The sequence below is a fragment of the Rosa chinensis genome, chromosome 1 (assembly GCF_002994745.2).
Source record: "Rosa chinensis cultivar Old Blush chromosome 1, RchiOBHm-V2, whole genome shotgun sequence".
In the NCBI taxonomy this organism is placed as follows: domain Eukaryota; kingdom Viridiplantae; phylum Streptophyta; class Magnoliopsida; order Rosales; family Rosaceae; genus Rosa; species Rosa chinensis.
Window position 1 is genome coordinate 30005977 of NC_037088.1, and position 25543 is coordinate 30031519.

General features: G+C 43.9%; 44 non-coding genes and 1 pseudogene across 44 annotated transcripts; all 45 read right to left on the reverse strand.

Moving 5' to 3' along the window:
* Window position 1: 1 nt before the first annotated feature.
* On the reverse strand, window positions 2-120 carry LOC112183062. The gene has a single exon (XR_002929668.1). It is a non-coding gene; the product is annotated as a 5S ribosomal RNA (ribosomal RNA).
* A 385-nt stretch (window positions 121-505) lies between these two features.
* On the reverse strand, window positions 506-624 carry LOC112183036. The gene has a single exon (XR_002929644.1). It is a non-coding gene; the product is annotated as a 5S ribosomal RNA (ribosomal RNA).
* Window positions 625-1010: 386 nt separating this feature from the next.
* LOC112183107 lies at window positions 1011-1128 on the reverse strand. The gene has a single exon (XR_002929713.1). It is a non-coding gene; the product is annotated as a 5S ribosomal RNA (ribosomal RNA).
* A 386-nt stretch (window positions 1129-1514) lies between these two features.
* Window positions 1515-1632, reverse strand: LOC112183099. Its single transcript, XR_002929705.1, has one exon. It is a non-coding gene; the product is annotated as a 5S ribosomal RNA (ribosomal RNA).
* Window positions 1633-2020: 388 nt separating this feature from the next.
* Window positions 2021-2139, reverse strand: LOC112183037. The gene has a single exon (XR_002929645.1). It is a non-coding gene; the product is annotated as a 5S ribosomal RNA (ribosomal RNA).
* Window positions 2140-2527: 388 nt separating this feature from the next.
* Window positions 2528-2646, reverse strand: LOC112183063. Its single transcript, XR_002929669.1, has one exon. It is a non-coding gene; the product is annotated as a 5S ribosomal RNA (ribosomal RNA).
* A 387-nt stretch (window positions 2647-3033) lies between these two features.
* Window positions 3034-3152, reverse strand: LOC112183038. Its single transcript, XR_002929646.1, has one exon. It is a non-coding gene; the product is annotated as a 5S ribosomal RNA (ribosomal RNA).
* Window positions 3153-3540: 388 nt separating this feature from the next.
* LOC112183065 lies at window positions 3541-3659 on the reverse strand. Its single transcript, XR_002929672.1, has one exon. It is a non-coding gene; the product is annotated as a 5S ribosomal RNA (ribosomal RNA).
* Window positions 3660-4048: 389 nt separating this feature from the next.
* LOC112183093 lies at window positions 4049-4166 on the reverse strand. The gene has a single exon (XR_002929699.1). It is a non-coding gene; the product is annotated as a 5S ribosomal RNA (ribosomal RNA).
* A 386-nt stretch (window positions 4167-4552) lies between these two features.
* LOC112183126 lies at window positions 4553-4668 on the reverse strand. The gene has a single exon (XR_002929730.1). It is a non-coding gene; the product is annotated as a 5S ribosomal RNA (ribosomal RNA).
* Window positions 4669-5052: 384 nt separating this feature from the next.
* On the reverse strand, window positions 5053-5171 carry LOC112183039. Its single transcript, XR_002929647.1, has one exon. It is a non-coding gene; the product is annotated as a 5S ribosomal RNA (ribosomal RNA).
* A 390-nt stretch (window positions 5172-5561) lies between these two features.
* On the reverse strand, window positions 5562-5679 carry LOC112183092. Its single transcript, XR_002929698.1, has one exon. It is a non-coding gene; the product is annotated as a 5S ribosomal RNA (ribosomal RNA).
* A 390-nt stretch (window positions 5680-6069) lies between these two features.
* On the reverse strand, window positions 6070-6185 carry LOC112183125. Its single transcript, XR_002929729.1, has one exon. It is a non-coding gene; the product is annotated as a 5S ribosomal RNA (ribosomal RNA).
* A 386-nt stretch (window positions 6186-6571) lies between these two features.
* Window positions 6572-6690, reverse strand: LOC112183124. Its single transcript, XR_002929728.1, has one exon. It is a non-coding gene; the product is annotated as a 5S ribosomal RNA (ribosomal RNA).
* Window positions 6691-7078: 388 nt separating this feature from the next.
* On the reverse strand, window positions 7079-7197 carry LOC112183041. Its single transcript, XR_002929649.1, has one exon. It is a non-coding gene; the product is annotated as a 5S ribosomal RNA (ribosomal RNA).
* Window positions 7198-7588: 391 nt separating this feature from the next.
* Window positions 7589-7707, reverse strand: LOC112183042. The gene has a single exon (XR_002929650.1). It is a non-coding gene; the product is annotated as a 5S ribosomal RNA (ribosomal RNA).
* Window positions 7708-8094: 387 nt separating this feature from the next.
* Window positions 8095-8213, reverse strand: LOC112183073. The gene has a single exon (XR_002929680.1). It is a non-coding gene; the product is annotated as a 5S ribosomal RNA (ribosomal RNA).
* An 811-nt stretch (window positions 8214-9024) lies between these two features.
* On the reverse strand, window positions 9025-9143 carry LOC112183044. Its single transcript, XR_002929651.1, has one exon. It is a non-coding gene; the product is annotated as a 5S ribosomal RNA (ribosomal RNA).
* Window positions 9144-10388: 1245 nt separating this feature from the next.
* LOC112183105 lies at window positions 10389-10508 on the reverse strand. Its single transcript, XR_002929710.1, has one exon. It is a non-coding gene; the product is annotated as a 5S ribosomal RNA (ribosomal RNA).
* A 393-nt stretch (window positions 10509-10901) lies between these two features.
* LOC112183119 lies at window positions 10902-11020 on the reverse strand. Its single transcript, XR_002929723.1, has one exon. It is a non-coding gene; the product is annotated as a 5S ribosomal RNA (ribosomal RNA).
* A 1246-nt stretch (window positions 11021-12266) lies between these two features.
* Window positions 12267-12385, reverse strand: LOC112183081. The gene has a single exon (XR_002929687.1). It is a non-coding gene; the product is annotated as a 5S ribosomal RNA (ribosomal RNA).
* Window positions 12386-12774: 389 nt separating this feature from the next.
* Window positions 12775-12893, reverse strand: LOC112183072. Its single transcript, XR_002929679.1, has one exon. It is a non-coding gene; the product is annotated as a 5S ribosomal RNA (ribosomal RNA).
* An 814-nt stretch (window positions 12894-13707) lies between these two features.
* LOC112183091 lies at window positions 13708-13825 on the reverse strand. Its single transcript, XR_002929697.1, has one exon. It is a non-coding gene; the product is annotated as a 5S ribosomal RNA (ribosomal RNA).
* A 394-nt stretch (window positions 13826-14219) lies between these two features.
* Window positions 14220-14338, reverse strand: LOC112183097. Its single transcript, XR_002929703.1, has one exon. It is a non-coding gene; the product is annotated as a 5S ribosomal RNA (ribosomal RNA).
* Window positions 14339-14726: 388 nt separating this feature from the next.
* Window positions 14727-14843, reverse strand: LOC112183116. The gene has a single exon (XR_002929721.1). It is a non-coding gene; the product is annotated as a 5S ribosomal RNA (ribosomal RNA).
* Window positions 14844-15235: 392 nt separating this feature from the next.
* LOC112183045 lies at window positions 15236-15354 on the reverse strand. Its single transcript, XR_002929652.1, has one exon. It is a non-coding gene; the product is annotated as a 5S ribosomal RNA (ribosomal RNA).
* Window positions 15355-15745: 391 nt separating this feature from the next.
* Window positions 15746-15865, reverse strand: LOC112183071. Its single transcript, XR_002929678.1, has one exon. It is a non-coding gene; the product is annotated as a 5S ribosomal RNA (ribosomal RNA).
* Window positions 15866-16254: 389 nt separating this feature from the next.
* Window positions 16255-16373, reverse strand: LOC112183046. The gene has a single exon (XR_002929653.1). It is a non-coding gene; the product is annotated as a 5S ribosomal RNA (ribosomal RNA).
* Window positions 16374-16766: 393 nt separating this feature from the next.
* LOC112183100 lies at window positions 16767-16887 on the reverse strand. Its single transcript, XR_002929706.1, has one exon. It is a non-coding gene; the product is annotated as a 5S ribosomal RNA (ribosomal RNA).
* A 391-nt stretch (window positions 16888-17278) lies between these two features.
* Window positions 17279-17397, reverse strand: LOC112183047. The gene has a single exon (XR_002929654.1). It is a non-coding gene; the product is annotated as a 5S ribosomal RNA (ribosomal RNA).
* Window positions 17398-17787: 390 nt separating this feature from the next.
* LOC112183048 lies at window positions 17788-17906 on the reverse strand. The gene has a single exon (XR_002929655.1). It is a non-coding gene; the product is annotated as a 5S ribosomal RNA (ribosomal RNA).
* A 390-nt stretch (window positions 17907-18296) lies between these two features.
* On the reverse strand, window positions 18297-18415 carry LOC112183049. Its single transcript, XR_002929656.1, has one exon. It is a non-coding gene; the product is annotated as a 5S ribosomal RNA (ribosomal RNA).
* A 390-nt stretch (window positions 18416-18805) lies between these two features.
* On the reverse strand, window positions 18806-18923 carry LOC112183090. The gene has a single exon (XR_002929696.1). It is a non-coding gene; the product is annotated as a 5S ribosomal RNA (ribosomal RNA).
* A 388-nt stretch (window positions 18924-19311) lies between these two features.
* LOC112183108 lies at window positions 19312-19430 on the reverse strand. The gene has a single exon (XR_002929714.1). It is a non-coding gene; the product is annotated as a 5S ribosomal RNA (ribosomal RNA).
* A 392-nt stretch (window positions 19431-19822) lies between these two features.
* Window positions 19823-19941, reverse strand: LOC112183050. Its single transcript, XR_002929657.1, has one exon. It is a non-coding gene; the product is annotated as a 5S ribosomal RNA (ribosomal RNA).
* A 388-nt stretch (window positions 19942-20329) lies between these two features.
* On the reverse strand, window positions 20330-20448 carry LOC112183051. Its single transcript, XR_002929658.1, has one exon. It is a non-coding gene; the product is annotated as a 5S ribosomal RNA (ribosomal RNA).
* Window positions 20449-20838: 390 nt separating this feature from the next.
* Window positions 20839-20958, reverse strand: LOC112183102. The gene has a single exon (XR_002929707.1). It is a non-coding gene; the product is annotated as a 5S ribosomal RNA (ribosomal RNA).
* Window positions 20959-21347: 389 nt separating this feature from the next.
* Window positions 21348-21464, reverse strand: LOC112183122. Its single transcript, XR_002929726.1, has one exon. It is a non-coding gene; the product is annotated as a 5S ribosomal RNA (ribosomal RNA).
* A 389-nt stretch (window positions 21465-21853) lies between these two features.
* Window positions 21854-21972, reverse strand: LOC112183053. The gene has a single exon (XR_002929660.1). It is a non-coding gene; the product is annotated as a 5S ribosomal RNA (ribosomal RNA).
* Window positions 21973-22354: 382 nt separating this feature from the next.
* LOC112183054 lies at window positions 22355-22473 on the reverse strand. Its single transcript, XR_002929661.1, has one exon. It is a non-coding gene; the product is annotated as a 5S ribosomal RNA (ribosomal RNA).
* Window positions 22474-22868: 395 nt separating this feature from the next.
* Window positions 22869-22985, reverse strand: LOC112183111. Its single transcript, XR_002929717.1, has one exon. It is a non-coding gene; the product is annotated as a 5S ribosomal RNA (ribosomal RNA).
* A 387-nt stretch (window positions 22986-23372) lies between these two features.
* LOC112183055 lies at window positions 23373-23491 on the reverse strand. Its single transcript, XR_002929662.1, has one exon. It is a non-coding gene; the product is annotated as a 5S ribosomal RNA (ribosomal RNA).
* A 364-nt stretch (window positions 23492-23855) lies between these two features.
* LOC112183130 lies at window positions 23856-23967 on the reverse strand (annotated as a pseudogene).
* A 381-nt stretch (window positions 23968-24348) lies between these two features.
* Window positions 24349-24465, reverse strand: LOC112183103. Its single transcript, XR_002929708.1, has one exon. It is a non-coding gene; the product is annotated as a 5S ribosomal RNA (ribosomal RNA).
* A 394-nt stretch (window positions 24466-24859) lies between these two features.
* LOC112183129 lies at window positions 24860-24974 on the reverse strand. The gene has a single exon (XR_002929732.1). It is a non-coding gene; the product is annotated as a 5S ribosomal RNA (ribosomal RNA).
* Window positions 24975-25543: the final 569 nt, after the last annotated feature.

Genomic DNA, 25543 nt, shown 5'->3' on the forward strand with positions numbered 1-25543 from the left:
GAGGGTGCAACACGAGGACTTCCCAGGAGGTCACCCATCCTAGTACTGCTCTCGCCCAAGCAAGCTTAACTTCGGAGTTCTGATGGGATCCGGTGCATTATTGCTGGTATGATCGCACCCGTTAGTGTATGCGAAATCAATCTACATGAACTCTCTTCGCTCAGCTCCCTAAGCTGCTTTCATACATTACGCCAAAAAGCTTTCATAGTTGGCGCCTCAACCGCACCACCTCCCCGCCGGGATACACTTTTATTGCTGTTAGAAATGAAAATAAATATAAAACAAAATAAAATAAAAAACTAGCAAAAAAACTCCTCGATCAAACAAAGCCCAAGAGCCCCAAGGCCCAAGGCCAGTCTTTTGCGTCTTCTAATCTCCGCGGCCGGTGAGCTTTCCTTCAATCTCACGAGCCTTCGAAGAGTTGGATTGAATTAGTACGCGGACAAAGTAGCCGAAATCAAAAATGCAACTTAATGAACCGAAACAAAAAAGAAAAAGAAAAAGAGGGGTGCAACACGAGGACTTCCCAGGAGGTCACCCATCCTAGTACTGCTCTCGCCCAAGCAAGCTTAACTTCGGAGTTCTGATGGGATCCGGTGCATTATTGCTGGTATGATCGCACCCGTTAGTGTATGCGAAATCAATCTACATGAACTCTCTTCGCTCAGCTCCCTAAGCTGCTTTCATACATTACGCCAAAAAGCTTTCATAGTTGGCGCCTCAACCGCACCACCTCCCCGCCGGGATACACTTTTATTGCTGTTAGAAATGAAAATAAATATAAAACAAAATAAAAATAAAAAATCTAGCAAAAACAACTCCTCGATCAAACAAAGCCCAAGAGCCCCAAGGCCCAAGGCCAGTCTTTTGCGTCTTCTAATCTCCGCGGCCGGTGAGCTTTCCTTCAATCTCACGAGCCTTCGAAGAGTTGGATTGAATTAGTACGCGGACAAAGTAGCCGAATCAAAAAATGCAACTTAATGAACCAAAACAAAAGAAAAAGAAAAAGAGGGGTGCAACACGAGACTTCCCAGGAGGTCACCCATCCTAGTACTGCTCTCGCCCAAGCAAGCTTAACTTCGGAGTTCTGATGGGATCCGGTGCATTATTGCTGGTATGATCACCCGTTAGTGTATGCGAAATCAATCTACATGAACTCTCTTCGCTCAGCTCCCTAAGCTGCTTTCATACATTACGCCAAAAAGCTTTCATAGTTGGCGCCTCAACCGCACCACCTCCCCGCCGGGATACACTTTTATTGCTGTTAGAAAATGAAAATAAATATAAAACAAAATAAATGAATAAAAAATCTAGCAAAAACAACTCCTCGATCAAACAAAGCCCAAGAGCCCCAAGGCCAAGGCCAGTCTTTTGCGTCTTCTAATCTCCGCGGCCGGTGAGCTTTCCTTCAATCTCACGAGCCTTCGAAGAGTTGGATTGAATTAGTACACGGACAAAGTAGCCGAAATCAAAAATGCAACTTAATGAACCGAAACAAAAAGAAAAAGAAAAAAGGGGTGCAACACGAGGACTTCCCAGGAGGTCACCCATCCTAGTACTGCTCTCGCCCAAGCAAGCTTAACTTCGAGTTCTGATGGGATCCGGTGCATTATTGCTGGTATGATCGCACCCGTTAGTGTATGCGAAATCAATCTACATGAACTCTCTCGCTCAGCTCCCTAAGCTGCTTTCATACATTACGCCAAAAAGCTTTCATAGTTGGCGCCTCAACCGCACCACCTCCCCGCCGGGATACACTTTTATTGCTGTTAGAAAATGAAAATAAATATAAAACAAAATAAATGAATAAAAATCTAGCAAAAACAACTCCTCGATCAAACAAAGCCAAGAGCCCCAAGGCCCAAGGCCAGTCTTTTGCGTCTTCTAATCTCCGCGGCCGGTGAGCTTTCCTTCAATCTCACGAGCCTTCGAAGAGTTGGATTGAATTAGTACACGGACAAAGTAGCCGAAATCAAAAATGCAACTTAATGAACCGAAACAAAAAAGAAAAAGAAAAAGAGGGGTGCAACACGAGGACTTCCCAGGAGGTCACCCATCCTAGTACTGCTCTCGCCCAAGCAAGCTTAACTTCGGAGTTCTGATGGGATCCGGTGCATTATTGCTGGTATGATCGCACCCGTTAGTGTATGCGAAATCAATCTACATGAACTCTCTTCGCTCAGCTCCCTAAGCTGCTTTCATACATTACGCCAAAAAAGCTTTCATAGTTGGCGCCTCAACCGCACCACCTCCCCGCCGGGATACACTTTTATTGCTGTTAGAAATGAAAATAAATATAAAACAAAATAAATGAATAAAAAATCTAGCAAAAACAACTCCTCGATCAAACAAAGCCCAAGAGCCCCAAGGCCCAAGGCCAGTCTTTTGCGTCTTCTAATCTCCGCGGCCGGTGAGCTTTCCTTCAATCTCACGAGCCTTCGAAGAGTTGGATTGAATTAGTACGGACAAAGTAGCCGAAATCAAAAATGCAACTTAATGAACCGAAACAAAAAAGAAAAAGAAAAAGAGGGTGCAACACGAGGACTTCCCAGGAGGTCACCCATCCTAGTACTGCTCTCGCCCAAGCAAGCTTAACTTCGGAGTTCTGATGGGATCCGGTGCATTATTGCTGGTATGATCGCACCCGTTAGTGTATGCGAAATCAATCTACATGAACTCTCTTCGCTCAGCTCCCTAAGCTGCTTTCATACATTACGCCAAAAACTTTCATAGTTGGCGCCTCAACCGCACCACCTCCCCGCCGGGATACACTTTTATTGCTGTTAGAAAATGAAAATAAATATAAAACAAAATAAATGAAAAAAAATCTAGCAAAAACAACTCCTCGATCAAACAAAGCCCAAGAGCCCCAAGGCCCAAGGCCAGTCTTTTGCGTCTTCTAATCTCCGCGGCCGGTGAGCTTTCCTTCAATCTCACGAGCCTTCGAAGAGTTGGATTGAATTAGTACGGACAAAGTAGCCGAAATCAAAAATGCAACTTAATGAACCGAAACAAAAAAGAAAAAGAAAAAGAGGGGTGCAACACGAGGACTTCCCAGGAGGTCACCCATCCTAGTACTGCTCTCGCCCAAGCAAGCTTAACTTCGGAGTTCTGATGGGATCCGGTGCATTATTGCTGGTATGATCGCACCCGTTAGTGTATGCGAAATCAATCTACATGAACTCTCTTCGCTCAGCTCCCTAAGCTGCTTTCATACATTACGCCAAAAACTTTCATAGTTGGCGCCTCAACCGCACCACCTCCCCGCCGGGATACACTTTTATTGCTGTTAGAAAATGAAAATAAATATAAAACAAAATAAATGAATAAAAAATCTAGCAAAAACAACTCCTCGATCAAACAAAGCCCAAGAGCCCCAAGGCCCAAGGCCAGTCTTTTGCGTCTTCTAATCTCCGCGGCCGGTGAGCTTTCCTTCAATCTCACGAGCCTTCGAAGAGTTGGATTGAATTAGTACACGGACAAAGTAGCCGAAATCAAAAATGCAACTTAATGAACCGAAACAAAAAGAAAAAGAAAAAGAGGGTGCAACACGAGGACTTCCCAGGAGGTCACCCATCCTAGTACTGCTCTCGCCCAAGCAAGCTTAACTTCGGAGTTCTGATGGGATCCGGTGCATTATTGCTGGTATGATCGCACCCGTTAGTGTATGCGAAATCAATCTACATGAACTCTCTTCGCTCAGCTCCCTAAGCTGCTTTCATACATTACGCCAAAAACTTTCATAGTTGGCGCCTCAACCGCACCACCTCCCCGCCGGGATACACTTTTATTGCTGTTAGAAAATGAAAATAAATATAAAACAAAATAAATGAATAAAAAATCTAGCAAAAACAACTCCTCGATCAAACAAAGCCCAAGAGCCCCAAGGCCCAAGGCCAGTCTTTTGCGTCTTCTAATCTCCGCGGCCGGTGAGCTTTCCTTCAATCTCACGAGCCTTCGAAGAGTTGGATTGAATTAGTACGCGGACAAAGTAGCCGAAATCAAAAATGCAACTTAATGAACCGAAACAAAAAAGAAAAAGAAAAAGAGGGTGCAACACGAGGACTTCCCAGGAGGTCACCCATCCTAGTACTGCTCTCGCCCAAGCAAGCTTAACTTCGGAGTTCTGATGGGATCCGGTGCATTATTGCCGGTTGATCGCACCCGTTAGTGTAGCGAATCAATCTACATGAACTCTCTTCGCTCAGCTCCCTAAGCTGCTTTCATACATTACGCCAAAAAGCTTTCATAGTTGGCGCCTCAACCGCACCACCTCCCCGCCGGGATACACTTTTATTGCTGTTAGAAATGAAAATAAATATAAAACAAAATAAATGAATAAAAAATCTAGCAAAAACAACTCCGATCAAACAAAGCCCAAGAGCCCCAAGGCCCAAGGCCAGTCTTTTGCGTCTTCTAATCTCCGCGGCCGGTGAGCTTTCCTTCAATCTCACGAGCCTTCGAAGAGTTGGATTGAATTAGTACACGGACAAAGTAGCCGAAATCAAAAATGCAACTTAATGAACCGAAACAAAAAAGAAAAAGAAAAAGAGGGGTGCAACACGAGGACTTCCCAGGAGGTCACCATCCTAGTACTGCTCTCGCCCAAGCAGCTTAACTTCGGAGTTCTGATGGGATCCGTGCATTATTGCTGGTATGATCGCACCCGTTAGTGTATGCGAAATCAATCTACATGAACTCTCTTCGCTCAGCTCCCTAAGCTGCTTTCATACATTACGCCAAAAAGCTTTCATAGTTGGCGCCTCAACCGCACCACCTCCCCGCCGGGATACACTTTTATTGCTGTTAGAAATGAAAATAAATATAAAACAAAATAAATGAATAAAAACTAGCAAAACAACTCCTCGATCAAACAAAGCCCAAGAGCCCCAAGGCCCAAGGCCAGTCTTTTGCGTCTTCTAATCTCCGCGGCCGGTGAGCTTTCCTTCAATCTCACGAGCCTTCGAAGAGTTGGATTGAATTAAACGGACAAAGTAGCCGAAATCAAAAATGCAACTTAATGAACCGAAACAAAAAAAGAAAAAGAAAAGAGGGGTGCAACACGAGGACTTCCCAGGAGGTCACCCATCCTAGTACTGCTCTCGCCCAAGCAAGCTTAACTTCGGAGTTCTGATGGGATCCGGTGCATTATTGCTGGTATGATCGCACCCGTTAGTGTATGCGAAATCAATCTACATGAACTCTCTTCGCTCAGCTCCCTAAGCTGCTTTCATACATTACGCCAAAAAGCTTTCATAGTTGGCGCCTCAACCGCACCACCTCCCCGCCGGGATACACTTTTATTGCTGTTAGGAAATGAAAATAAATATAAAACAAAATAAATGAATAAAAAATCTAGCAAAAACAACTCCTCGATCAAACAAAGCCCAAGAGCCCCAAGGCCCAAGGCCAGTCTTTTGCGTCTTCTAATCTCCGCGGCCGTGAGCTTTCCTTCAATCTCACGAGCCTTCGAAGAGTTGGATTGAATTAGTACGCGGACAAAGTAGCCGAAATCAAAAATGCAACTTAATGAACCGAAACAAAAAAGAAAAAGAAAAAGAGGGGTGCAACACGAGGACTTCCCAGGAGGTCACCCATCCTAGTACTGCTCTCGCCCAAGCAAGCTTAACTTCGGAGTTCTGATGGATCCGGTGCATTATTGCTGGTATGATCGCACCCGTTAGTGTATGCGAAATCAATCTACATGAACTCTCTTCGCTCAGCTCCCTAAGCTGCTTTCATACATTACGCCAAAAAGCTTTCATAGTTGGCGCCTCAACCGCACCACCTCCCCGCCGGGATACACTTTTATTGCTGTTAGAAATGAAAATAAATATAAAACAAAATAAATGAATAAAAAATCTAGCAAAAACAACTCCTCGATCAAACAAAGCCCAAGAGCCCCAAGGCCCAAGGCCAGTCTTTTGCGTCTTCTAATCTCCGCGGCCGGTGAGCTTTCCTTCAATCTCACGAGCCTTCGAAGAGTTGGATTGAATTAGTACACGGACAAAGTAGCCGAAATCAAAAATGCAACTTAATGAACCGAAACAAAAAAGAAAAAGAAAAAGAGGGGTGCAACACGAGGACTTCCAGGAGGTCACCCATCCTAGTACTGCTCTCGCCCAAGCAAGCTTAACTTCGGAGTTCTGATGGGATCCGGTGCATTATTGGGTATGATCGCACCCGTTAGTGTATGCGAAATCAATCTACATGAACTCTCTTCGCTCAGCTCCCTAAGCTGCTTTCATACATTACGCCAAAAACTTTCATAGTTGGCGCCTCAACCGCACCACCTCCCCGCCGGGATACACTTTTATTGCTGTTAGAAATGAAAATAAATATAAACAAAATAAATGAATAAAAAATCTAGCAAAAACAACTCCTCGATCAAACAAAGCCCAAGAGCCCCAAGGCCCAAGGCCAGTCTTTTGCGTCTTCTAATCTCCGCGGCCGGTGAGCTTTCCTTCAATCTCACGAGCCTTCGAAGAGTTGGATTGAATTAGTACACGGACAAAGTAGCCGAAATCAAAAATGCAACTTAATGAACCGAAACAAAAAGAAAAAGAAAAAGAGGGTGCAACACGAGACTTCCCAGGAGGTCACCCATCCTAGTACTGCTCTCGCCAAGCAGCAGCTTAACTTCGGAGTTCTGATGGGATCCGGTGCATTATTGCTGGTATGATCGCACCCGTTAGTGTATGCGAAATCAATCTACATGAACTCTCTTCGCTCAGCTCCCTAAGCTGCTTTCATACATTACGCCAAAAAACTTTCATAGTTGGCGCCTCAACCGCACCACCTCCCCGCGGGATACACTTTTATTGCTGTTAGAAATGAAAATAAATATAAAACAAAATAAATGAATAAAAAATCTAGCAAAAACAACTCCTCGATCAAACAAAGCCCAAGAGCCCAAGGCCCAAGGCCAGTCTTTTGCGTCTTCTAATCTCCGCGGCCGGTGAGCTTTCCTTCAATCTCACGAGCCTTCGAAGAGTTGGATTGAATTAGTACACGGACAAAGTAGCCGAAATCAAAAATGCAACTTAATGAACCGAAACAAAAAAGAAAAAGAAAAAGAGGGGTGCAACACGAGGACTTCCCAGGAGGTCACCCATCCTAGTACTGCTCTCGCCCAAGCAAGCTTAACTTCGGAGTTCTGATGGGATCCGGTGCATTATTGCTGGTATGATCGCACCCGTTAGTGTATGCGAAATCAATCTACATGAACTCTCTTCGCTCAGCTCCCTAAGCTGCTTTCATACATTACGCCAAAAAGCTTTCATAGTTGGCGCCTCAACCGCACCACCTCCCCGCCGGGATACACTTTTATTGCTGTTAGAAAATGAAAATAAATATAAAACAAAATAAATGAATAAAAAATCTAGCAAAAACAACTCCTCGATCAAACAAAGCCCAAGAGCCCCAAGGCCCAAGGCCAGTCTTTTGCGTCTTCTAATCTCCGCGGCCGGTGAGCTTTCCTTCAATCTCACGAGCCTTCGAAGAGTTGGATTGAATTAGTACGCGGACAAAGTAGCCGAAATCAAAAATGCAACTTAATGAACCGAAACAAAAAAGAAAAAGAAAAAGAGGGGTGCAACACGAGGACTTCCCAGGAGGTCACCCATCCTAGTACTGCTCTCGCCCAAGCAAGCTTAACTTCGGAGTTCTGATGGGATCCGGTGCATTATTGCTGGTATGATCGCACCCGTTAGTGTATGCGAAATCAATCTACATGAACTCTCTTCGCTCAGCTCCCTAAGCTGCTTTCATACATTACGCCAAAAAACTTTCATAGTTGGCGCCTCAACCGCACCACCTCCCCGCCGGGATACACTTTTATTGCTGTTAGAAATGAAAATAAATATAAAACAAAATAAATGAATAAAAAATCTAGCAAAAACAACTCCTCGATCAAACAAAGCCCAAGAGCCCCAAGGCCCAAGGCCAGTCTTTTGCGTCTTCTAATCTCCGCGGCCGGTGAGCTTTCCTTCAATCTCACGAGCCTTCGAAGAGTTGGATTGAATTAGTACACGGACAAAGTAGCCGAAATCAAAAATGCAACTTAATGAACCGAAACAAAAAAGAAAAAAAAAAGAGGGGCAACACGAGGACTTCCCAGGAGGTCACCCATCCTAGTACTGCTCTCGCCCAAGCAAGCTTAACTTCGGAGTTCTGATGGGATCCGGTGCATTATTGCTGGTATGATCGCACCCGTTAGTGTATGCGAAATCAATCTACATGAACTCTCTTCGCTCAGCTCCCTAAGCTGCTTTCATACATTACGCCAAAAAGCTTTCATAGTTGGCGCCTCAACCGCACCACCTCCCCGCCGGGATACACTTTTATTGCTGTTAGAAAATGAAAATAAATATAAAACAAAATAAATGAATAAAAAATCTAGCAAAAACAACTCCTCGATCAAACAAAGCCCAAGAGCCCCAAGGCCCAAGGCCAGTCTTTTGCGTCTTCTAATCTCCGCGGCCGGTGAGCTTTCCTTCAATCTCACGAGCCTTCGAAGAGTTGGATTGAATTAGTACACGGACAAAGTAGCCGAAATCAAAAATGCAACTTAATGAACCGAAACAAAAAAGAAAAAGAAAAGAGGGGTGCAACATTATTGCTGGTATGATCGCACCCGTTAGTGTATGCGAAATCAATCTACATGAACTCTCTTCGCTCAGCTCCCTAAGCTGCTTTCATACATTACGCCAAAAAACTTTCATAGTTGGCGCCTCAACCGCACCACCTCCCCGCCGGGATACACTTTTATTGCTGTTAGAAATGAAAATAAATATAAAACAAAATAAATGAATAAAAAATCTAGCAAAAACAACTCCTCGATCAAACAAAGCCCAAGAGCCCCAAGGCCCAAGGCCAGTCTTTTGCGTCTTCTAATCTCCGCGGCCGGTGAGCTTTCCTTCAATCTCACGAGCCTTCGAAGAGTTGGATTGAATTAGTACACGGACAAAGTAGCCGAAATCAAAAATGCAACTTAATGAACCGAAACAAAAAGAAAAAGAAAAAGGGGTGCAACACGAGGACTTCCCAGGAGGTCACCCATCCTAGTACTGCTCTCGCCCAAGCAAGCTTAACTTCGGAGTTCTGATGGGATCCGGTGCATTATTGCTGGTATGATCGCACCCGTTAGTGTATGCGAAATCAATCTACATGAACTCTCTTCGCTCAGCTCCCTAAGCTGCTTTCATACATTACGCCAAAAAACTTTCATAGTTGGCGCCTCAACCGCACCACCTCCCCGCCGGGATACACTTTTATTGCTGTTAGAAAATGAAAATAAATATAAAACAAAATAAATGAATAAAAAATCTAGCAAAAACAACTCCTCGATCAAACAAAGCCCAAGAGCCCCAAGGCCCAAGGCCAGTCTTTTGCGTCTTCTAATCTCCGCGGCCGTGAGCTTTCCTTCAATCTCACGAGCCTTCGAAGAGTTGGATTGAATTAGTACACGGACAAAGTAGCCGAAATCAAAAATGCAACTTAATGAACCGAAACAAAAAAGAAAAAGAAAAAGAGGGGTGCAACAGTATTGCTGGTATGATGCATGCTACCCGTTAGTGTATGCGAAATCAATCTACATGAACTCTCTTCGCTCAGCTCCCTAAGCTGCTTTCATACATTACGCCAAAAAACTTTCATAGTTGGCGCCTCAACCGCACCACCTCCCCGCCGGGATACACTTTTATTGCTGTTAGAAATGAAAATAAATATAAAACAATAAATGAATAAAAAATCTAGCAAAAACAACTCCTCGATCAAACAAAGCCCAAGAGCCCCAAGGCCCAAGGCCAGTCTTTTGCGTCTTCTAATCTCCGCGGCCGGTGAGCTTTCCTTCAATCTCACGAGCCTTCGAAGAGTTGGATTGAATTAGTACACGGACAAAGTAGCCGAAATCAAAAATGCAACTTAATGAACCGAAACAAAAAAGAAAAAGAAAAAGAGGGGTGCAAACAACTTATTGCTGGTATGATCGCACCCGTTAGTGTATGCGAAATCAATCTACATGAACTCTCTTCGCTCAGCTCCCTAAGCTGCTTTCATACATTACGCCAAAAAACTTTCATAGTTGGCGCCTCAACCGCACCACCTCCCCGCCGGGATACACTTTTATTGCTGTTAGAAAATGAAAATAAATATAAAACAAAATAAATGAAATAAAAAATCTAGCAAAAACAACTCCTCGATCAAACAAAGCCAAGAGCCCCAAGGCCCAAGGCCAGTCTTTTGCGCCTTCTAATCTCCGCGGCCGGTGAGCTTTCCTTCAATCTCACGAGCCTTCGAAGAGTTGGATTGAATTAGTACACGGACAAAGTAGCCGAAATCAAAAATGCAACTTAATGAACCGAAACAAAAAAGAAAAAGAAAAAGAGGGGATGCAACACGAGGACTTCCCAGGAGGTCACCCATCCTAGTACTGCTCTCGCCAAAGCAAGCTTAACTTCGGAGTTCTGATGGGATCCCGGTGCATTATTGCTGGTATGATCGCACCCGTTAGTGTATGCCGAAATCAATCTACATGAACTCTCTTCGCTCAGCTCCCTAAGCTGCTTTCATACATTACGCCAAAAAACTTTCATAGTTGGCGCCTCAACCGCACCACCTCCCCGCCGGGATACACTTTTATTGCTGTTAGAAAATGAAAATAAATTTAAAACAAAATAAATGAATAAAAAATCTAGCAAAAAACAACTCCTCGATCAAACAAAGCCCAAGAGCCCCAAGGCCCAAGGCCAGTCTTTTGCGTCTTCTAATCTCCGCGGCCGGTGAGCTTTCCTTCAATCTCACGAGCCTTCGAAGAGTTGGATGAATTAGTACCGCGGACAAAGTAGCCGAATCAAAAATGCAACTTTAATGAACCGAAACAAAAAAGAAAAAGAAAAAGAGGGGTGCAACACAGAGGACTTCCCAGGAGGTCACCCATCCTAGTACTGCTCTCGCCAAGCAAGCTTAACTTCGGAGTTCTGATGGGATCCGGTGCATTATTGCTGGTCTGATCGCACCCGTTAGTGTATGCGAAATCAATCTACATGAACTCTCTTCGCTCAGCTCCCTAAGCTGCTTTCATACATTAACGCCAAAAAACTTTCATAGTTGGCGCCTCAACCGCACCACCTCCCCGCCGGGATACACTTTTATTGCTGTTAGAAAATGAAAATAAATATAAAACAAAATAAATGAATAAAAATCTAGCAAAACAACTCCTCGATCAAACAAAGCCCAAGAGCCCCAAGGCCCAAGGCCAGTCTTTTGCGTCTTCTTAATCTCCGCGGCCGCTGAGCTTTCCTTCAATCTCACGAGCCTTCGAAGAGTTGGATTGAATTAGTACACGGACAAAGTAGCCGAAATCAAAAATGCAACTTAATGAACCGAACAACAAAAAAAGAAAAAGGAAAAAGAGGGGATGCAACTAATCAATTGCTGGTATATGATCGCACCCGTAGTGTATGCGAAATCAATCTACATGAACTCTCTTCGCTCAGCTCCCTAAGCTGCTTTCATACATTACGCCAAAAAACTTTCATAGTTGGCGCCTCAACCGCACCACCTCCCCGCCGGGATACACTTTTATTGCTGTTAGAAATGAAAACAAATATAAAACAAAATAAATGAATAAAAAATCTAGCAAAAACAACTCCTCGAATCAAACAAAGCCAAGAGCCCAAGGCCCAAGGCCAGTCTTTTGCGTCTTCTAATCTCCGCGGCCGGTGAGCTTTCCTTCAATCTCACGAGCCTTCGAAGAGTTGGATTGAATTAGTACACGGACAAAGTAGTCCGAAATCAAAAATGCAACTTAATGAACCGAAACAAAAAAAGAAAAAGAAAAAGAGGGGGTGCAACATTATTGCTGGTATGATCGCACCCGTTAGTGTATGCGAAATCAATCTACATGAACTCTCTTCGCTCAGCTCCCTAAGCTGCTTTCATACATTACGCCAAAACTTTCATAGTTGGCGCCTCAACCGCACCACCTCCCCGCCGGGATACACTTTTATTGCTGTTAGAAAATGAAAATAAATATAAAACAAAATAAATGAATAAAAAATCTAGCAAAAACAACTCCTCGATCAAACAAAGCCCAAGAGCCCAAGGCCCAAGGCCAGTCTTTGCGTCTTCTAATCTCCGCGGCCGGTGAGCTTTCCTTCAATCTCACGAGCCTTCGAAGAGTTGGATTGAATTAGTACACGGACAAAGTAGCCGAAATCAAAAATGCAACTTAATGAACCGAAACAAAAAAGAAAAAGAAAAAGAGGGTGCAACACGAGGACTTCCCAGGAGGTCACCCATCCTAGTACTGCTCTCGCCAAAGCAAGCTTAACTTCGGAGTTCTGATGGGATCCGGTGCATTATTGCTGGTATGATCGCACCCGTTAGTGTATGCGAAATCAATCTACATGAACTCTCTTCGCTCAGCTCCCTAAGCTGCTTTCATACATTACGCCAAAAAACTTTCATAGTTGGCGCATCAACCGCACCACCTCCCCGCCGGGATACACTTTTATTGCTGTTAGAAAATGAAAATAAATATAAAACAAAATAAATGAATAAAAAATCTAGCAAAAACAACTCCTCGATCAAACAAAGCCCAAGAGCCCCAAGCCAAGGCCAGTCTTTGCGTCTTCTAATCTCCAGCGGCCGGTGAGGCTTTCCTTCAATCTCACGAGCCTTCGAAGAGTTGGATTGAATTAGTACACGGACAAAGTAGCCGAAATCAAAAATGCAATTTAATGAACCGAAACCAAAAGAAAAAGAAAAAGAGGGATGCAACACGAGGACTTCCCAGGAGGTCACCCATCCTAGTACTGCTCTCGCCCAAGCAAGCTTAACTTCGGAGTTCTGATGGGATCCGGTGCATTATTGCTGGTCTGATCGCACCCGTAGTGTATGCGAAATCAATCTACATGAACTCTCTTCGCTCAGCTCCCTAAGCTGCTTTCATACATTACGCCAAAAACTTCATAGTTGGCGCCTCAACGCACCACCTCCCCGCCGGGATACACTTTTATTGCTGTTAGAAAATGAAAATAAATATAAAACAAAATAAATGAATAAAAAATATGCAAAAACAACTCCTCGATCAAACAAAGCCAAGAGCCCAAGGCCCAAGGCCAGTCTTTTGCGTCTCCTAATCTCCCGCGGCCGGTAGAGCTTTCCTTCAATCTCACGAGCCTTCGAAGAGTTGGATTGAATTAGTTACACGGACAAAGTAGCCGAAATCCAAAAATGCAACTTAATGAACCGAAACAAAAAGAAAAAGAAAAAGGGGGTGCAACATTATTGCTGGTATGATCGCACCCGTTAGTGTATGCGAAATCAATCTACATGAACTCTCTTCGCTCAGCTCCCTAAGATGCTTTCATACATTACGCCCAAAAAAACTTTCATAGTTGGCGCCTCAACCGCACCACCTCCCCCCCGGGATACACTTTTATTGCTGTTAGAAAATGAAAATAAATATAAACAAATAAATGAATTAAAAAAATCTAGCAAAACAACTCCTCGATCAAACAAAGCCCAAGAGCCCCAAGGCCCAAGGCCAGTTCTTTGCGTCTTCTAATCTCCGCGGCCCGGTGAGCTTTCCTTCAATCTCACGAGCCTTCGAAGAGTTGGATTGAATTAGTACACGGGACAAAGTAGCCGAAATCAAAAATGCAACTTAATGAACCGAAACAAAAAAGAAAAAGAAAAAGAGGGGTGCAACACGAGGACTTCCCAGGAGGTCACCCATCCTAGTACTGCTCTCGCCCAAGCAAGCTTACTTCGGAGTTCTGATGGGATCCGGTGCATTATTGCTGGTATGATCGCACCCGTTAGTGTATGCGAAATCAATCTACATGAACTCTCTTCGCTCAGCTCCCTAAGCTGCTTTCATACATTACGCCAAAAAACTTTCATAGTTGGCGCCTCAACCGCACCACCTCCCCGCCGGGATACACTTTTATTGCTGTTAGAAAATGAAAATAAATATATAAACAAAATAAATGAATAAAAAATCTAGCAAAAAACAACTCCTCAATCAACAAAGCCCAAGAGCCCCAAGGCCCAAGGCCAGTCTTTGCGTCTTCTAATCTCCGCGGCCGGTGAGCTTTCCTTCAATCTCACGAGCCTTCGAAGAGTTGGATTGATATTAGTACGCGGACAAAGTAGCCCGAAATCAAAAATGCAACTTAATGAACCGAAACAAAAAAGAAAAAGAAAAAAGAGGGGTGCAACACGAGACTTCCCAGGAGGTCACCCATCTTAGTACTGCCTCTCGCCCAAGCAAGCTTAACTTCGGAGTTCTGATGGGATCCGGTGCATTATTGCTGGTATGATCGCACCCGTTAGTGTATGCGAAATCAATCTACATGAACTCTCTTCGCTCAGCTCCTTAAGCTGCTTTCATACATTACGCCAAAAAACTTTCATAGTTGGCGCCATCAACCGCACCACCTCCCCGCCGGGATACACTTTTATTGCTGTTAGAAATGAAAATAAATATAAAACAAAATAAATGAATAAAAAATCTAGCAAAAACAACTCCTCAATCAAACAAAGCCCAAGAGCCCCAAGGCCCAAGGCCAGTCTTTTGCGTCTTCTAATCTCCGCGGCCGGTGAGCTTTCCTTCAATCTCACGAGCCTTCGAAGAGTTGGATTGATTAGTACGCGGACAATAGCCGAAATCAAAAATGCAACTTAATGAACCGAAACAAAAAAGAAAAAGAAAAAGAGGGGTGCAACACGAGGACTTCCAGGAGGTCACCCATCCTGGTACTGCTCTCGCCCAAGCAAGCTAACTTCGGAGTTCTGATGGGATCCGGTGCATTATTGCTGGTATGATCGCACCCGTTAGTGTATGCGAAATCAATCTACATGAACTCTCTTCGCTCAGCTCCCTAAGCTGCTGCTTTCATACATTACGCCAAAAACTTTCATAGTTGGCGCCTCAACCGCACCACCTCCCCGCGGGATACACTTTTATTGCTGTTAGAAAATGAAAATAAATATAAAACAAAATAATGAATAAAAATCTAGCAAAACAACTCCTCATACAAACAAAGCCCAAGAGCCCCAAGGCCCAAGGCCAGTCTTTTGCGTCTTCTAATCTCCGCGGCCGCTGAGCTTTCCTTCAATCTCACGAGCCTTCGAAGAGTTGGATTGAATTAGTACGACGGACAACAGTAGCCGAAATCAAAAATGCAACTTAATGAACCGAAAACAAAAAAGAAAAAGAAAAAGAGGGGTGCAACACGAGGACTTCCCAGGAGGTCACCCATCCTAGTACTGCTCTCGCCCAAGCAAGCTTAACTTCGGAGTTCTGATGGGATCCGGTGCATTATTGCTGGTATGATCGCACCCGTTAGTGTATGCGAAATCAATCTACATGAACTCTCTTCGCTCAGCTCCCTAAGCTGCTTTCATACATTACGCCAAAAAACTTTCATAGTTGGCGCCTCAACCGCACCACCTCCCCGCCGGGATACACTTTTATTGCTGTTAGAAAATGAAAATAAATATAAAACAAAATAAATGAAATAAAAAATCTAGCAAAAAAACTCCTCAATCAAACAAAGCCCAAGAGCCCCAAGGCCCAAGGCCAGTCTTTTGCGTCTTCTAATCTCCGCGGCCGGTGAGCTTTCCTTCAATCTCACGAGCCTTCGAAGAGTTGGATTGAATTAGTACACGGACAAAGTAGCCGAAATCAAAAATGCAACTTAATGAACCGAAACAAAAAAGAAAAAGAAAAAGAGGGGTGCAACACGAGGACTTCCCAGGAGGTCACCCATCCTAGTACTGCTCTCGCCCCAAGCAAGCTTAACTTCGGAGTTCTGATGGGATCCGGTGCATTATTGCTGGTATGATCGCACCCGTTAGTGTATGCGAAATCAATCTACATGAACTCTCTTCGCTCAGCTCCCTAAGCTGCTTTCATACATTACGCCAAAAAACTTTCATAGTTGGCGCCTCAACCGCACCACCTCCCCGCCGGGATACACTTTTATTGCTGTTAGAAATGAAAATAAATATAAAACAAAATAAATGAATAAAAAAATCTAGCAAAAACAACTCCTCAATCAAACAAAGCCCAAGAGCCCCAAGGCCCAAGGCCAGTCTTTGCGTCTTCTAATCTCCGCGGCCGGTGAGCTTTCCTTCATCTCACGAGCCTTCGAAGAGTTGGATTGAATTAGTACACGGACAAAGTAGCCGAAATCAAAAATGCCAACTTAATGAACCGAAACAAAAAAGAAAAGAAAAAGAGGGGTGCAACACGAGGACTTCCCAGGAGGTCACCCATCCTAGTACTGCTCTCGCCCAAGCAAGCTTAACTTCGGAGTTCTGATGGGATCCGGTGCATTATTGCTGGTATGATCGCACCCGTTAGTGTATGCGAAATCAATCTACATGAACTCTCTTCGCTCAGCTCTCCTAAGCTGCTTTCATACATTACGCCAAAAAACTTTCATAGTTGGCGCCTCAACCGCACCACCTCCCCGCCGGGATACACTTTTATTGCTGTTAGAAAATGAAAATAAATATAAAACAAAATAAATGAATAAAAAATCTAGCAAAAACAACTCCTCAATCAAACAAAGCCCAAGAGCCCCAAGGCCCAAGGCCAGTCTTTGCGTCTTCTAATCTCCGCGGCCGGTGAGCTTTCCTTCAATCTCACGAGCCTTCGAAGAGTTGGATTGAATTAGTACACGGACAAAGTAGCCGAAATCAAAAAATGCAACTTAATGAACCGAAACAAAAAAAGAAAAAGAAAAAGAGGGGTGCAAACACGAGGACTTCCCAGGAGGTCACCCATCCTAGTACTGCTCTCGCCCAAGCAAGCTTAAACTTCGGAGTTCTGATGGGATCCGGTGCATTATTGCTGGTATGATCGCACCCGTTAGTGTATGCGAAATCAATCTACATGAACTCTCTTCGCTCAGCTCCCTAAGCTGCTTTCATACATTACGCCAAAAAACTTTCATAGTTGGCGCCTCAACCGCACCACCTCCCCGCCGGGATACCACTTTTATTGCTGTTAGAAAATGAAAATAAATATAAAACAAAATAAATGAATAAAAAATCTAGCAAAAACAACTCCTCAATCAAACAAAGCCCAAGAGCCCCAAGGCCAAGGCCAGTCTTTTGCGTCTTCTAATCTCCGCGGCCGGTGAGCTTTCCTTCAATCTCACGAGCCTTCGAAGAGTTGGATTGAATTAGTACACGGACAAAGTAGCCGAAATCAAAAATGCAACTTAATGAACCGAAACAAAAAAGAAAAAGAAAAAGAGGGGTGCAACACGAGGACTTCCCAGGAGGTCACCCATCCTAGTACTGCTCTCGCCCAAGCAAGCTTAACTTCGGAGTTCTGATGGGATCCGGTGCATTATTGCTGGTATGATCGCACCCGTTAGTGTATGCGAAATCAATCTACATGAACTCTCTTCGCTCAGCTCCCTAAGCTGCTTTCATACATTACGCCAAAAAACTTTCATAGTTGGCGCCTCAACCGCACCACCTCCCCGCCGGATACACTTTATTGCTGTTAGAAAATGAAAATAAATATAAAACAAAATAAATGAATAAAAAATCTAGCAAAAACAACTCCTCAATCAAACAAAGCCCAAGAGCCCCAAGGCCCAAGGCCAGTCTTTTGCGTCTTCTAATCTCCGCGGCCGGTGAGCTTTCCTTCAATCTCACGAGCCTTTCGAAGAGTTGGATTGAATTAGTACACGGACAAAGTAGCCGAAATCAAAAATGCAACTTAATGAACCGAAACAAAAAAGAAAAAGAAAAAGAGGGGTGCAACACGAGGACTTCCCAGGAGGTCACCCATCCTAGTACTGCTCTCGCCCAAGCAAGCTTAACTTCGGAGTTCTGATGGGATCCGGTGCATTATTGCTGGTATGATCGCACCCGTTAGTGTATGCGAAATCAATCTACATGAACTCTCTTCGCTCTGCTCCCTAAGCTGCTTTCATACATTACGCCAAAAAACTTTCATAGTTGGCGCCTCAACCGCACCACCTCCCCGCCGGGATACACTTTATTGCTGTTAGAAAATGAAAATAAATATAAAACAAAATAAATGAATAAAAAATCTAGCAAAAACAACTCCTCAATCAAACAAAGCCCAAGAGCCCCAAGGCCCAAGGCCAGTCTTTTGCGTCTTCTAATCTCCGCGGCCGGTGAGCTTTCCTTCAATCTCACGAGCCTTCGAAGAGTTGGATTGAATTAGTACACGGACAAAGTAGCCGAAATCAAAAATGCAACTTAATGAACCGAAACAAAAAAGAAAAAGAAAAAGAGGGGTGCAACACGAGGACTTCCCAGGAGGTCACCCATCCTAGTACTGCTCTCGCCCAAGCAAGCTTAACTTCGGAGTTCTGATGGGATCCGGTGCATTATTGCTGGTATGATCGCACCCGTTAGTGTATGCGAAATCAATCTACATGAACTCTCTTCGCTCAGCTCCCTAAGCTGCTTTCATACATTACGCCAAAAAACTTTCATAGTTGGCGCCTCAACCGCACCACCTCCCCGCCGGGATACACTTTTATTGCTGTTAGAAAATGAAAATAAATATAAAACAAAATAAATGAATAAAAATCTAGCAAAAACAACTCCTCAATCAAACAAAGCCCAAGAGCCCCAAGGCCCAAGGCCAGTCTTTTGCGTCTTCTAATCTCCGCGGCCGGTGAGCTTTCCTTCAATCTCACGAGCCTTCGAAGAGTTGGATTGAATTAGTACACGGACAAAGTAGCCGAAATCAAAAATGCAACTTAATGAACCGAAACAAAAAAGAAAAAGAAAAAGAGGGGTGCAACACGAGGACTTCCCAGGAGGTCACCCATCCTAGTACTGCTCTCGCCCAAGCAAGCTTAACTTCGGATTCTGATGGGATCCGGTGCATTATTGCTGGTATGATCGCACCCGTTAGTGTATGCGAAATCAATCTACATGAACTCTCTTCGCTCTGCTCCCTAAGCTGCTTTCATACATTACGCCAAAAAACTTTCATAGTTGGCGCCTCAACCGCACCACCTCCCCCCGGGATACACTTTTATTGCTGTTAGAAAATGAAAATAAATATAAAACAAAATAAATGAATAAAAAATCTAGCAAAACAACTCCTCAATCAAACAAAGCCCAAGAGCCCCAAGGCCCAAGGCCAGTCTTTTGCGTCTTCTAATCTCCGCGGCCGGTGAGCTTTCCTTCAATCTCACGAGCCTTCGAAGAGTTGGATTGAATTAGTACACGGACAAAGTAGCCGAAATCAAAAATGCAACTTAATGAACCGAACAAAAAAGAAAAAGAAAAAGAGGGGTGCAACACGAGGACTTCCCAGGAGGTCACCATCCTAGTACTGCTCTCGGCCCAAGCAAGCTTAACTTCGGAGTTCTGATGGGATCCGGTGCATTATTGCTGGTATGATCGCACCCCGTTAGTGTATGCGAAATCAATCTACATGAACTCTCTCTCGCTCAGCTCCTAAGCTGCTTTCATACATTACGCCAAAAAACTTTCATAGTTGGCGCCTCAACCGCACCACCTCCCCGCCGGGATACACTTTTATTGCTGTAGAAAATGAAAATAAATATAAAACAAAATAAATGAATAAAAAATCTAGCAAAAACAACTCCTCAATCAAACAAAGCCCAAGAGCCCCAAGGCCCAAAGGCCAGTCTTTTGCGTCTTCTAATCTCCGCGGCCGGTGAGCTTTCCTTCAATCTCACGAGCCTTCGAAGAGTTGGATTGAATTAGTACACGGACAAAGTAGCCGAAATCAAAAATGCAACTTAAGAACCGAAACAAAAAAGAAAAAAGAAAAAGAGGGGTGCAACACGAGGACTTCCCAGGAGGTCACCCATCCTAGTACTGCTCTCGCCCAAGCAAGCTTAACTTCGGAGTTCTGATGGGATCCGGTGCATTATTGCTGGTATGATCGCACCCGTTAGTGTATGCGAAATCAATCTACATGAACTCTCTTCGCTCAGCTCCCTAAGCTGCTTTCATACATTACGCCAAAAAACTTTCATAGTTGGCGCCTCAACCGCACCACCTCCCCGCCGGGATACACTTTTATTGCTGTTAGAAAATGAAAATAAATATAAAACAAAATAAATGAATAAAAAATCTAGCAAAAACAACTCCTCAATCAAACAAAGCCCAAGAGCCCAAGGCCCAAGGCCAGTCTTTTGCGTCTTCTAATCTCCGCGGCCGGTGAGCTTTCCTTCAATCTCACGAGCCTTCGAAGAGTTGGATTGAATTAGTACACGGACAAAGTAGCCGAAATCAAAATGCAACTTAATGAACCGAAACAAAAAGAAAAAGAAAAAGAGGGGTGCAACACGAGGACTTCCCAGGAGGTCACCCATCCTAGTACTGCTCTCGCCCAAGCAAGCTTAACTTCGGAGTTCTGATGGGATCCGGTGCATTATTGCTGGTATGATCGCACCCGTTAGTGTATGCGAAATCAATCTACATGAACTCTCTTCGCTCAGCTCCCTAAGCTGCTTTCATACATTACGCCAAAAAACTTTCATAGTTGGCGCCTCAACCGCACCACCTCCCCGCCGGGATACACTTTTATTGCTGTTAGAAAATGAAAATAAATATAAAACAAAATAAATGAATAAAAAATCTAGCAAAAACAACTCCTCAATCAAACAAAGCCCAAGAGCCCCAAGGCCCAAGGCCAGTCTTTTGCGTCTTCTAATCTCCGCGGCCGGTGAGCTTTCCTTCAATCTCACGAGCCTTCGAAGAGTTGGATTGAATTAGTACACGGACAAAGTAGCCGAAATCAAAATGCAACTTAATGAACCGAAACAAAAAAAGAAAAGAAAAAGAGGGGTGCAACACGAGGACTTCCCAGGAGGTCACCCATCCTAGTACTGCTCTCGCCCAAGCAAGCTTAACTTCGGAAGTTCTGATGGGATCCGGTGCATTATTGCTGGTATGATCGCACCGTTAGTGTATGCGAAATCAATCTACAATGAACTCTCTTCGCTCAGCTCCCTAAGCTGCTTTCATACATTACGCCAAAAACTTTCATAGTTGGCGCCTCAACCGCACCACCTCCCCGCCGGGATACACTTTTATTGCTGTTAGAAAATGAAAATAAATATAAAACAAAATAAATGAATAAAAAATCTAGCAAAAACAACTCCTCAATCAAACAAAGCCCAAGAGCCCCAAGGCCCAAGGCCAGTCTTTTGCGTCTTCTAATCTCCGCGGCCGGTGAGCTTTCCTTCAATCTCACGAGCCTTCGAAGAGTTGGATTGAATAGTACACGGACAAAGTAGCCGAAATCAAAAATGCAACTTAATGAACCGAAACAAAAAAGAAAAAGAAAAAGAGGGGTGCCAACACGAGACTTCCCAGGAGGTCACCATCCTAGTACTGCCTCGCCCAAGCAAGCTTAACTTCGGAGTTCTGATGGGATCCGGTGCATTATTGCTGGTATGATCGCACCCGTTAGTGTATGCGAAATCAATCTACATGAACTCTCTTCGCTCAGCTCCCTAAGCTGCTTCATACATTACGCCAAAAAACTTTCATAGTTGGCGCCTCAACCGCACCACCTCCCCGCCGGGATACACTTTTATTGCTGTTAGAAAATGAAAATAAATATAAAACAAAATAAATGAATAAAAAATCTAGCAAAAACAACTCCTCAATCAAACAAAGCCCAAGAGCCCCAAGGCCCAAGCCAGTCTTTTGCGTCTTCTAATCTCCGCGGCCGGTGAGCTTTCCTTCAATCTCACGAGCCTTCGAAGAGTTGGATTGAATTAGTACACGGACAAAGTAGCCGAAATCAAAAATGCAACTTAATGAACCGAAACAAAAAAGAAAAAGAAAAAGAGGGGTGCAACACGAGGACTTCCCAGGAGGTCACCCATCCTAGTACTGCTCTCGCCCAAGCAAGCTTAACTTCGGAGTTCTGATGGGATCCGGTGCATTATTGCTGGTATGATCGCACCCGTTAGTGTTGCGAAATCAATCTACATGAACTCTCTTCGCTCAGCTCCTAAGCTGCTTTCATACATTACGCCAAAAACTTTCATAGTTGGCGCCTCAACCGCACCACCTCCCCGCCGGGATACACTTTTATTGCTGTTAGAAATGAAAATAAATATAAAACAAATAAATGAATAAAAAATCTAGCAAAAACAACTCCTCAATCAAACAAAGCCAAGAGCCCAAGGCCCAAGGCCAGTCTTTTGCGTCTTCTAATCTCCGCGGCCGGTGAGCTTTCCTTCAATCTCACGAGCCTTCGAGAGTTGGATTGAATTAGTACACGGACAAAGTAGCCGAAATCAAAATGCAACTTAATGAACCGAAACAAAAAAGAAAAAGAAAAAGAGGGGTGCAACACGAGGACTTCCCAGGAGGTCACCCATCCTAGTACTGCTCTCGCCCAAGCAAGCTTAACTTCGGAGTTCTGATGGGATCCGGTGCATTATTGCTGGTATGATCGCACCCGTTAGTGTATGCGAAATCAATCTACATGAACTCTCTTCGCTCAGCTCCCTAAGCTGCTTTCATACATTACGCCAAAAAACTTTCATAGTTGGCGCCTCAACCGCACCACCTCCCCGCCGGGATACACTTTTATTGCTGTTAGAAAATGAAAATAAATATAAAACAAAATAAATGAATAAAAAATCTAGCAAAAACAACTCCTCAATCAAACAAAGCCCAAGAGCCCCAAGGCCAAGGCCCAAGGCCAGTCTTTTGCGTCTTCTAATCTCCGCGGCCGGTGAGCTTTCCTTCAATCTCACGAGCCTTCGAAGAGTTGGATTGAATTAGTACACGGACAAAGTAGCCGAAATCAAAAATGCAACTTAATGAACCGAACAAAAAAGAAAAGAAAAAGAGGGGTGCAACACGAGGACTTCCCAGGAGGTCACCCATCCTAGTACTGCTCCGCCCAAGCAAGCTTAACTTCGGATTCTGATGGGATCCGGTGCATTATTGCTGGTATGATCGCACCCGTTAGTGTATGCGAAATCAATCTACATGAACTCTCTTCGCTCTGCTCCCTAAGCTGCTTTCATACATTACGCCAAAAAACTTTCATAGTTGGCGCCTCAACCGCACCACCTCCCCGCCGGGATACACTTTTATTGCTGTTAGAAATGAAAATAAATATAAACAAAATAAATGAATAAAAAATCTAGCAAAACAACTCCTCAATCAAACAAGCCCAAGAGCCCCAAGGCCCAAGGCCAGTCTTTTGCGTCTTCTAATCTCCGCGGCCGGTGAGCTTTCCTTCAATCTCACGAGCCTTCGAAGAGTTGGATTGAATTAGTACACGGACAAAGTAGCCGAAATCAAAAATGCAACTTAATGAACCGAAACAAAAAAGAAAAAGAAAAAGAGGGGTGCAACACGAGGACTTCCCAGGAGGTCACCCATCCTAGTACTGCTCTCGCCCAAGCAAGCTTAACTTCGGAGTTCTGATGGGATCCGGTGCATTATTGCTGGTATGATCGCACCCTAGTGTATGCGAATCATCTACATGACTCTCTTCGCTCTGCTCCCTAAGCTGCTTTCATACATTACGCCAAAAAACTTTCATAGTTGGCGCCTCAACCGCACCACCTCCCCGCCGGATACACTTTATTGCTGTTAGAAAATGAAAATAAATATAAACAAAATAAATGAATAAAAAATCTAGCAAAACAACTCCTCAATCAACAAAGCCCAAACCCCAAGCCCAAGGCCAGTCTTTGCGTCTTCTAATCTCCGCGCCGAGCTTCCTTCAATCTCACAGCCTTCGAGATTGGATTGAATTAGTACACGACAAAGAGCCGAAATCAAAAATGCAACTTAATGAACCGAAACAAAAAGAAAAAGAAAAAAGGGTGCAACACAGGACTCCAGAGTCACCATCCAGTACTGCTCTCGCCCAAGCAAGCTTAACTTCGGAGTTCTGATGGGATCCGGTGCATTATTGCTGGTATGATCGCACCCGTTAGTGTATGCGAAATCAATCTACATGAACTCTCTTCGCTCAGCTCCCTAAGCTGCTTCATACATTACGCCAAAAAACTTTCATAGTTGGCGCCTCAACCGCACCACCCCCCGCCGGATACACTTTATGCTGTTAAAAATGAAAATAAATATAAAACAAAATAAATGAATAAAAATCTAGCAAAAACAACTCCTCAATCAAACAAAGCCAAGAGCCCCAAGGCCCAAGGCCAGTCTTTTGCGTCTTCTAATCTCCGCGGCCGGTGAGCTTTCCTTCAATCTCACGAGCCTTCGAAGATTGGATTGAATTAGTACACGGACAAAGTAGCCGAAATCAAAAATGCAACTTAATGAACCGAAACAAAAAAGAAAAAGAAAAAGAGGGTGCAACACGAGGACTTCCCAGGAGGTCACCCACCTAGTACTGCTCTCGCCCAAGCAACTTAACTTCGGAGTTCTGATGGGATCCGGTGCATTATTGCTGGTATGATCGCACCCGTTAGTGTATGCGAAATCAATCTACATGAACTCTCTTCGCTCAGCTCCCTAAGCTGCTTTCATACATTACGCCAAAAAACTTTCATAGTTGGCCCTCAACCGCACCACCTCCCCGCCGGGATACACTTTTATTGCTGTTAGAAAATGAAAATAAATATAAAACAAATAAATGAATAAAAATCTAGCAAAAACAACTCCTCAATCAAACAAAGCCCAAGAGCCCAAGGCCCAAGGCCCAAGGCCAGTCTTTTGCGTCTTCTAATCTCCGCGGCCGGTGAGCTTTCCTTCAATCTCACGAGCCTTCGAAAGTTGGATTGAATTAGTACACGGACAAAGTAGCCGAAATCAAAAATGCAACTTAATGAACCGAAACAAAAAAAGAAAAAGAAAAAGAGGGGTGCAACACGAGACTTCCCAGGAGGTCACCCATCCTAGTACTGCTCTCGCCAGCAAGCTTAACTTCGAGTTCTGATGGGATCCGGTGCATTATTGCTGGTATGATCGCACCCGTTAGTGTATGCGAAATCAATCTACATGAACTCTCTTCGCTCTGCTCCTAAGCTGCTTTCATACATTACGCCAAAAAACTTTCATAGTTGGCGCCTCAACCGCACCACCTCCCGCCGGGATACACTTTTATTGCTGTTAGAAAATGAAAATAAATATAAAACAAATAAATGAATAAAAAATCTAGCAAAAACAACTCCTCAATCAAACAAAGCCCAAGAGCCCCAAGGCCCAAGGCCCAAGGCCAATCTTTTGACCTTATAGATAATGTCCAATGTTTTAGTTATTTGCATTTTTGTCCGTGTTATTTCATTTACTTTTTAAGGATATGTGGCAACTCCTTTTTGTAATGTGGGACTCTAAATTTAGAAAAAAATTTGATAAGTTTGTATTACTGAATGTGCTTCTGCAGTTCTGCTTCAGTATTCTTGGAATGATACCGGTGATGTTAGTTAAGTTTGTTAAGTACTTAATATGTCCAACCAGGGACATGGGTGAAGCTGTGAAGACGTGAAGTTAGATCTATATTAAACTAATTAAATGGCCAAGCTATATTGGTGAAGTTTGTTGT